This window comes from Myotis nattereri (genome assembly GCF_964212035.1).
Source record: "Myotis nattereri genome assembly, chromosome: 6".
Classification (NCBI taxonomy): Eukaryota; Metazoa; Chordata; class Mammalia; order Chiroptera; family Vespertilionidae; genus Myotis; species Myotis nattereri.
Genome location: NC_138081.1, coordinates 96,359,980 through 96,369,388, shown reverse-complemented (window position 1 = coordinate 96,369,388; position 9,409 = coordinate 96,359,980).

The window sequence follows — 9,409 nt, the reverse complement described above, 5'->3', positions numbered from 1 at the left end:
GAGCAGGAAAGAGACAAACGTCAATGATGAGAGAGAATCATCGATTGGCTGCCTCCTGCATGCCCCACACGGGATGGAGCCTGCAACCCCGGCATGTGCCCTGACTGGGAATTGGTGCTCAACTACTGAGCCACTCCACTGGGCTTTGTTGAGCACCTTTAAAAAGTAACAGCAAAATCATAAAAGTCAGATGGACGTGCATGGTGACTCATATCTAAAACTTCATTTCCTGGTTTAATTTCAGGGGAACTGTTTGGGAAAGCTATTAGGTAACTTAAAATACTGTCTCATTTTCAGTCATACCCTATGATCTAGCAAGCTGATGTTCTGTCTTCTAAGATACTCATAGTACATATTAAAAAACCTATAAGATCCTGGTAGTTTTCACTTAATTCTTCATTTGTGAAACATTTACTTTCCTGTTGTAAGTGTGAAGTTTTTAGGTTGTTACTAAAAGTCTGTCAACTATCAAAAGAGGTGTGTTATGCATGTGTGTCAAAACATCAACACTCTACAGTGCTTTACTTTTACTGTGGGAAAGGAATACTAAATGGTAGGTAGGTGAAATTTTACCCTTAAAACGCAGAAGGCATATGAACTCTATCTCCCTATCTGCAGGAACATCATCTGATAATGTAATGGCACAGTATTTTATCTACTAAGTTATAAAGTTACCGTAACATCTTAGAACATTAACCATACATGGAATATTGCCTAAACTCTGGAAAAAAGTAGAATTATCACAAGGTGCATTTTAGCTAAAGTTCTGGACTTAAGTAAAAGGTGATCTTTTATTCCTGCTGGTGTTGGTGAGTATGAGCTTACCTAGTGCCCCTTTCCCTGGACTGCCAGGGTAATGTTTTGGGAAAGCAAGGTGAAGTTCACCTGTGTTTCGTGAAGCCGCGCTGTTTGCCGGGTGTGTGTGCTTACAATAGTGAGTACTTCTGCTCTCAGGTGCTTTTGGAACACGTTCTGAGAAACATGTGATGTCTCAGTTTGACAGGGAAAGAGTGAATGCTCTGGAGTTCCTGCTTCCTGCTAGTCGTACTTTCGGTGAGTCCATATGAAAAACCCGATAAGGTCCTTAATTGTTCATTAGTAAAACATTTATTTTCCTATTGTAATGCACAACTTAGTGGTAATTCCACGTGAGCTTCTGATGCCCCCGCCAGAAGGTTCTTGTTTGTGTGTGTGTGTCTTTGGTATTACGCACAAAATCCTGAGCCCATATTCACATATTTTTATTAAGGGATGTGATTTAGTAGCGTCATCGTAATGTAAATAATGGTACCCCCAAGGCTCATGAACACCAAACCCCACAGTCTGTGTGACGGCCTTGCTTCTGGGACTGCGAGGGCCCTCGGCTCACTCCTCTCCTGCTGCTTGACTTTGCACACGGCACAGAAAGAGCAAGGAATTAGGTCCTGGGAGGCCTGGGTCCTGGTGCCTTTACTCAGCACCGGTGTGATACTGTCAGCCTGATTTGGGCCTTATTCCTCTCATGTAAAATAATGGGTTTGGACAGAGGATCTTAGGTGCCAACTCTAGCATGTTAGGGATTTATCTGTCTTATTAACTAAAATGATAGTGGATAAATGCAGGCCGATGCTCTAACCATTGAGTAAAACCATCCAGGGCGGCATGGGTATATTTTAAAAGATTCCCAGGTGACCCTACTGTGCACCCAGGGCCGAGGGCCATGAACAGCCCTGCAGCGACGGAAAGGGACCAGCCAGAGAAGCTGGAGTGCCCTGTCGCCTCTGTGCAGGGCTGCTTGGGTGGGTGACAAGCACACAGTGGCCTGCCTCCACCATTGGAGTATCAGACGGGTGGGTTCACTGCCCTAAGAATCCCCTGTGCTCCACCTGTTCATCCTGGAAACCACATCCTTTTATTGTCTCCGTAGTTTTGTCTTTTTCCCGAATGTCATATAGTTGCAATCATAGCGTGTGTCAGATTAGCTTCTTTCATGTAGGAACATGCATTGGAGGTGTCTTTTCATGGCTCATTTCCTTAGCACTGAAGAGTATTCTATTGTCCGGATGCAGCCCCAAGGCTCAACGACCTGTTTCCCTTTTTCTGCAATGGCCTTCATTCAAAAGTTAATCCCCATGAAAAGCTCTGTTCCCTCATCCAGAAAACCTCTGGTTTGCCTCCATTACCATAAGTAAACAGGGTGGGGGAGAAAGCAGTTTTACAGTTATTAGGAAAATAATACAATAAGCCCTAGCCAGTTTGGCTCACTGGATAGAGCATCGGGCTGGGGACTGAAGGGTCCCAGGTTCGATTCCCGTCAAGGGCATGTACCTTGGTTGCAGCTGATCGATGCTTCTCTCTCATTGATGTTTCTAACTCTCTATCCCTCTCCCTTCCTCTCTGTAAAAAATCAAAATATATTAAAAAAATACAATAATTAATAATACAAGAAACTTGCGTACTCAAGACTGTAAACCTATATTTGCCATACCCTGTATTTTCTCTAAAGCCACTAGGTGGCAGTATTTATATGCTTTTCTCCCTCCAGGCACTGCTGAAAACAGGATTGAAATGAAAGAATGGTTCAGGGTATGGGAAGGACTTAAAGGAGCCCCCTCCCCTCCCCCAACCCCACCCCGTCCCTGCCCCACCGCACACACACATTACCAGTACCGAACCTTTTTTTGTTCGTTTGACAAAGGATGTTCTTTTTTAAAATTTTAAACGTTTCTTTTTATTTTGAAACAATCTCAAATTTATATAAAAGCAATTATAAGAAACAAGAACCCTTGTTTTTTCAGACTTTTTTGAGGGTCCATGGCCCATAGGATGCCCCATCACTGCCAAGTACTTTGTATCTCCTGCAAAAAAGGGTATTCTAGTACATATGTCCTAGGCAGCCTTCAAAATCAGGAACTTAACAATTACATATTCTATCCTGTAATTCTCAGATACCGTTCAATAACTGTCCCGATAATGCCCTTTATAGCAAAAGGATCCCAGTCCAGAATCACCACTGTGTTTAGTTATGTCTCCTGCCGTCGATGCTGCCATGTGTGGTTAGAAGGTCCCCACATCACAGACGCTGTGCGACCGGTGGTACGGGGGGAAAACACTCTTTTCTTTGTTTTGTGCCTCCGATATATTTGGCCTGGGTAGTTAGCCTACATGCACAGTCTTGTAAAGGCTCCAAGCGGAAAGCTCTAAATCTGCCAGAGGTGAGTCTGTGGTATGCCGATTTCCATTCGCCCTTACTAGTTCTCGTTCTTAGTCATCTGAAAAATAATTCCCTTCAGGCCCGAGCTCATTTTTCATGTTCTTTTTTCAAATTCTTTGTTCTGACTTATTTAGGTTATGGCGATGGCATCCTCACTTTTCAGAGGTTTTAGAGAAAAGCCGTGTGGGTGTCAACCAGGATGTAGATGGATTTTGTTTTTTCCCCTTCCTGCCCACGAGTTTCTTCCCACAAGCAGGTAATCAGATATGTGTAGGTTATAATTCTTATTTCTTTAAATATTTCATTTGCTCCTTTCATCTCTTTCTTTTCCTGGGAAAAGTCACTGCTCTCTAAGCTTCAGTGTGATGCTGTCTAGTTTAGACACCCGGGTCAGACGGCCATTCCTCTGTGCTCTGTCTGCCCCTCTGTCCTGGTACTTATAAGTGGCTTTTAGATCTATTCTCTCCATGAAGCTTTGAGTTTCTTCAGAGGAGGAATCAGGTCTTGATTCATTTTGTTACCCTTACAGCTTATCTCAGGGCTTGGATTTAGGCCATGGTCAGTTTAAACAGGGAAACACTGGCCTGGCTGGCGTGGCTCAGTGGTTGAGCATTGACCCAAGAACCAAGAGGTTCCAGGTTAGATTCTCGGTCAGGGCACTTGCCTGGGTTGCTGGCTCGATCCCCAGTAGGAGGTGTGCAAGAGGCAGCTGATCCATGATTCTCTCTCATTGATGTTTCTATCTTTCCCTCTCCCCTCCTCTCTCTGAAATCAATAAAAATCTATTAAAAAATAAGTAAAAACACTGGTGAGCATTATTGCAGGTATCCTTAATGGCCTACAACTTGCACTTCAAGGGTCCACCTGTCTTTGTGTTGAAGTGGACCTAAAATTGTCCTCTGGGGAAGAGGGTGGCTCTGCCTCCTGCTGTCCCTTGGGCCACCTCCCTGCGGATCGAGCGGCCTGCTCATGTGCATTGTGGTTGACTGACCTCAACCCAGCTGTGAGGAAGGTGTGTGGACCTGCCTGGAACTTGCAGAATAGAATTTGCACTTCAGATGGTTGTCAAAGTAAAACCTCAAACTCTCTGCTGACCAATGTTCATAAAGATCAAGAAAAAGTCTTTGTAGAAGTCTGTCCGAAGCATACCTGCTTGGTACATGGCATGGATCCCTCCTCGGGTGGATTCTGCTCTCTCACCCTCATTCTCCTCGTGTTGAGAATGATGACGACAAAGGTGGTGCCGTCCGCCTGTTCTCTGAAATTTGCGAGGCCCTCTTCCTCTCTCCTTCCCCTCCTCCTTCTGGTACATCAACAGGAAAATGTCCTCTCAAATTATAGCATCAGTTCATCTATGTCCTGAGCAGCTGGTTGGTTCTCAGATAAGATTATGAAAAGTCTGACTTGTGTGACTTCCAAGTTTATATTTTTGTGTGTGTTGACTCCCAGAAAGCTAGTCTCTGCCAGCTCCCAGGCATGTACAAGGTTGGTCATTACTCCGTTGCCTGCGTAACCGTTGGGTTACTGGCCATTTCCTCCGCTAGACCACCAGGCAGAGCCCATGGCGCGCATTGCATCTGCAGGACCCACTGCACTGCCCGTGTGCTTGATAAGTGTGGGTTGAATAACTGAATATGTCGAATCAGTGTGATACTTTCTATTTTCTTTACTACCATGATGTGAGAGCCTCACATTATAAAACCTCTGCTCAGAGAGCCACAGGCAATGGTATTATTGCGTAAAAACCTATCCATGTAAAAATACATCGCAAGACTAAATTTCATGCCTGCAAGATGTGGGCCAGGGGGACCAGCTTTTGTCATGATTTAGCAATGATCTGAAATGTTCCTGCTCTGCCAATTTGTTGGAAAATCAGACAAGAAGATTTCAGAGAAATGGTAAGACTAGATAAGGAAACCCATTGTGTGTGTGTGTGTGTGTGTGTGTGTGTGTGTAAGTGGAAGAGTTTAGGAGACTCCGTTGAGTGTGTTTTTTTAAACATAAATGATTTATTTATTATATTTAATGTAAATATGTAAAAACTCAAACCTATATAAAAACAATTTTTACAGATCTTATACAACTATAAAATCAAATAAATGTATCATTTAATGCAAACAAAATTCAAAGACATAATTCAAATGAACCGCATCCGTGAAACTAAATCGCATCTCCCATGTGAACACTGTACCTCGGCTGCCCCCCCGCCCTCCCCCCCGCCCTCCCCCCCCCCCCGTGTTCTCCTTGGCAGGCTTCCCCACTATTCCCCGAGGCCATCCAACTCTCCTAACTCTCTCCTTTACTCCAATATTGCAAAATACACATTCCTCTGCCATCTGCAGTGCAGTATAGCTCTTACCACTGTGGGGTTAAAAATGCCTCATCGATCTAGTCAGCTCGTTTCTGGCTTACCACCAACTTCAAGTGGTACTGCCTGGCGGCCGTGTCATCAGTACGCGCACTGCTAAGGAGATTGTTCTGTTCTCCTCAGACGTAAGGCAGGCTTCCACATCGCCCAGGAAGCGGTTTCCATTAAAATGTTTATATTACTACTGAGGTAAAATTTTACTAATTTGTGTAGAAAAACCTGAGAGTATTCAAAAATATATCAGAGGACTGTAGTTAAAAACATTTGGAGAAATAGCCCTGGCTGGGTGGCTCGGTTGGTTGGAGCATCGTCCAGTACAGCCAATGGTGTTGGGTTCGACTCCTGGTCAGGGCATATACCTAGGTCTTGGGTTCCATCTCTGGTTGGGGTGGGTATGGGCGGCAACCAACTGATGTTTCTCTTGCACATCTATGTTTCTCTCTCTCTCTCTCTCTCTCTCTCTCTCTCTCTCTCTCTCTCTCTCTCTTTGTCTCCCTCCCTCTTTCCCTCCCCACCTCTTTCTCTAAAACCAATAAAAACATATGCTTGGGTGAGAATTAAAAAATATTAGGAGAAATAGTTACTTATTGCCTATTCATTCAGACCCAAATAATCCAATTGATATTATTTCTTTGTGAGTGTGTGCATGTGGGGTGTGTGTGTGTGTGTTGCGGGGGAGAAAGGAGGAGGAGAGAAGAGAGGAGTTATTTTTTAAATATAATTGTTTAAGCTGGCCCTTAATTAAAAAAATATGTTTCTATTAATTTCAGAGAGAGAAAGGGAGAGGGATAGATAGAAACATCAGTGATGAGAAAGAATCATTAATTGGCTGCCTCCTGCACACCCTCCACTGGGGATCAAATTGTGACCTCCTGGTTTATGGGTTGATGCTCAACCACTGAGCCACATTGGCCAGGCTGGTCCTTAAATTTTGATGGTGACATAATCTCTTTTGGGATCTTTGAGGAGGATCAGACTGTATGCTTGCCTCTGACTGTTTTTAAGATTTTTAACATGAAGTTGGACTTCTTGAGATGAAAGGTCCAATGTAGCTCTGGTAAGTAAATATAAGAATTTGAGAATGCATGTCTTGGGCAAATCCCAAGACTATTGCTTTTTATTTTCCACTTAAGTCAAATATTTTAAAATTTTCTTTGGAGATGGTGCTTACCATTTTGTTATATACTAGACTATTCGTTATATATTTTACCTAAAACTTACTGATGTTTGTTTAGATGATAATAAATAGGTTTATTATCTGTTTCCAGTGTTTAGTAATTGTCATGAAGCAAACCTCAGTTAAAATGTTTTATTTTCCTGACTTTACACAAATGTTTTCTGAAGTATTCTGTGGATTCTTCAAAAATACAGTATATACTTTACTACTGCCAAATAATGTATTTGTCTTAAATTTGAGTTTTTGAACTCTAACATCTGTGAACACTTGAAATGGAATTATGTTTCAAAATCTAATTATGAAATTAATGTAGAATCTACATCTTGAAAATGTATGAGAGCCTCAATATTTAGATGGCTGTATTAAATTCAATTTCATGTTTTATTTTCTGGTTTTATTTATAGAGAAGTTCTCGTGGTTTACGAATAAAACATGTTAGATATTAATTAGCAAAATACACAAATGTTAAAATTTAGTTTTTAAATTTAATTCTGCCTTTGAGAAACAGCAAAAGTATTAAAGTCAGACCATCATATAAAACTTTTATATGTGAACATGAATTTCTACTTCATATTCCAAATCTGTGACGATTTGGGACACACATTATTATTTGACTAGAGGCTCAGTGCACAAAATTCGTGCATGGGTGCCATCCCTAGACCTGGCTGGTGATCAAAGCACGAGCGCCTGGCATGGGAGGGCAGGTCCCAACTGGCCTCTGGACCCTGGGCAGCACCTGGGTCCCTGGCCCCTGCACGCACCCCTACTCCTGAATCATGGCGTCTGAGTCCTCACATGGAGCACAGCCGGACGCCGCAGGCCAGGGCATAGCGTGGGCCTCTGGGCCACCCAGCAGTGCTGCATGGAAGCCAGGTGGGCAGCATGCTCTCTCCCGGCTAGCCTTACAGACCCACTCCTGCCCAGGGCCCCTGTGCTCCCGGCAGCTGTGACCCAGCTCACCCAGAAGGCGCTGCATGGGTGTGGGGTGAGCTCCTCGCAGGCGCTGGCACCCGAGCACGGTGGCTTCCCTGGCGCATGGGAAAGGTAGCAGGGGGAGTGAGAGTGAGCTTGGCAGACACCCAGCATTTCTCACTGCACCTCCTTCCCTGTAACCCCCGTCCCCAGGTAGCCAGTGAGAGGTTGCAGTGCATTGCTGACACCCGCCATGTTCCACGCTGCCCCCTGGTGGTCAGCACATGTCATAGTGAGCCATCAAACTCCTGGTTGAACTCCCAGTTGAGGGAACAATTTGCATATTAGGCTTTTATTATATAGGATTATTTTTAGTTTTCAACCAGATGTTTGGCATTGTGTAAGCCTGGCCCTAGCATAACATGGCTAATGGACATTGATCCTGCCATTGTGCTGAGCGCAGTGTCATTCCTGTTTACTTCAGTTTTGCTCACTAGTTTTATTGGGGCTTTTAAAATTCCACCCTAAAACTTTCCCCCAAAGCATTTGAGTTTTACTGTCACAGGGAGAGACTGTTAATATAATTTTGGTAAAGTGTCATCCCCTCAAACACTGATTTTCACCCCCTCCTAGTTAAGATTATGTTAATAGGCTGTATTTGCATGTATGCGTACTTGCCATTATACAATGCTTATTGTCCATATCACTACTTAATTTGTTGACACATTTTATAGTATGCAAATTCAAACTTAAAAATCATGTTAGAAGTTTCAGTTTGCATTTTACATTTTTCAAGGTGTTTATTTGAGTGTGTAAACAAACAGGTACACTCAGTTAAACATTCAGTGACAAACATCTTGTTGAGCCATGAGACTGAAGGTTGGTCCCAATTGAGGATGAATCAGGGTGTTTTAGTTGAAAAAAAAAAATCCCAACTCACACTGGCTTAACTAAGGAGGATATTGAATGGCTCATGTTGCATAAATCCAAGGATGTGGTGGGCTGGTCCAACCACCCAGTGTGGACTTCAAGGATTTTCTATCTGTAGTCTCTGACATCCACAATATGAACTTCATGCAAAGGCTCATTTTCTGAATAGTTGTGGTTTGGCTGCTACCCAGCCAGGGCACCATGCCCTCCAAAGGGTCTCAGTCCACGGACAGATGGACAGACGTCTGTGGGATTACAGTTTTATGGGAGAAGCAATTAGGAAAAGAACATTCTAAAAAGGCTTCTTGTGGGAAGGGTGGTAATGGAGGGAAGGTGGATAAAAATAGGTAATCTCAAAGCTGAGGAAGAGGGGTTTGGGCCAGAAATACCTGGAAAATGGTGACGTTCCTGTATGGCCCAAAGGTTCCCAGTTGAGGGGTGAACGGGGCAGATCAGCTGCTCTGTGGCTCAGCCCTGAGCCTTGCCCACCATGGCAGGACCCTCTTCACTTTGCCCACAGCAACACAGAGACTCCTGGAGCCCCTCGTCCTGGCAGCACTGCCTGCTCCTGCTGGGGTCTGAGCTGGCATGTAGACGGGTTAGGACTAAGGTAAGAGTTGAATTATGGGCAGGTCCGCCTGGCAGAAATCTATTTACTCCATCGAGGGAGTAAGTCAGGAATATGGGTCATTCTATGGACACGGGAGTTTCGACCCTAGGTAGAAAGTGCCCTGGAACAAGGTGTTGGTGGTACCAACCTTGACTGTGCTTTGTGATATGGGGATGTTCTAGAGGTTATCAGGTGAAAGTCAAGGCCAGTGGAAACTGA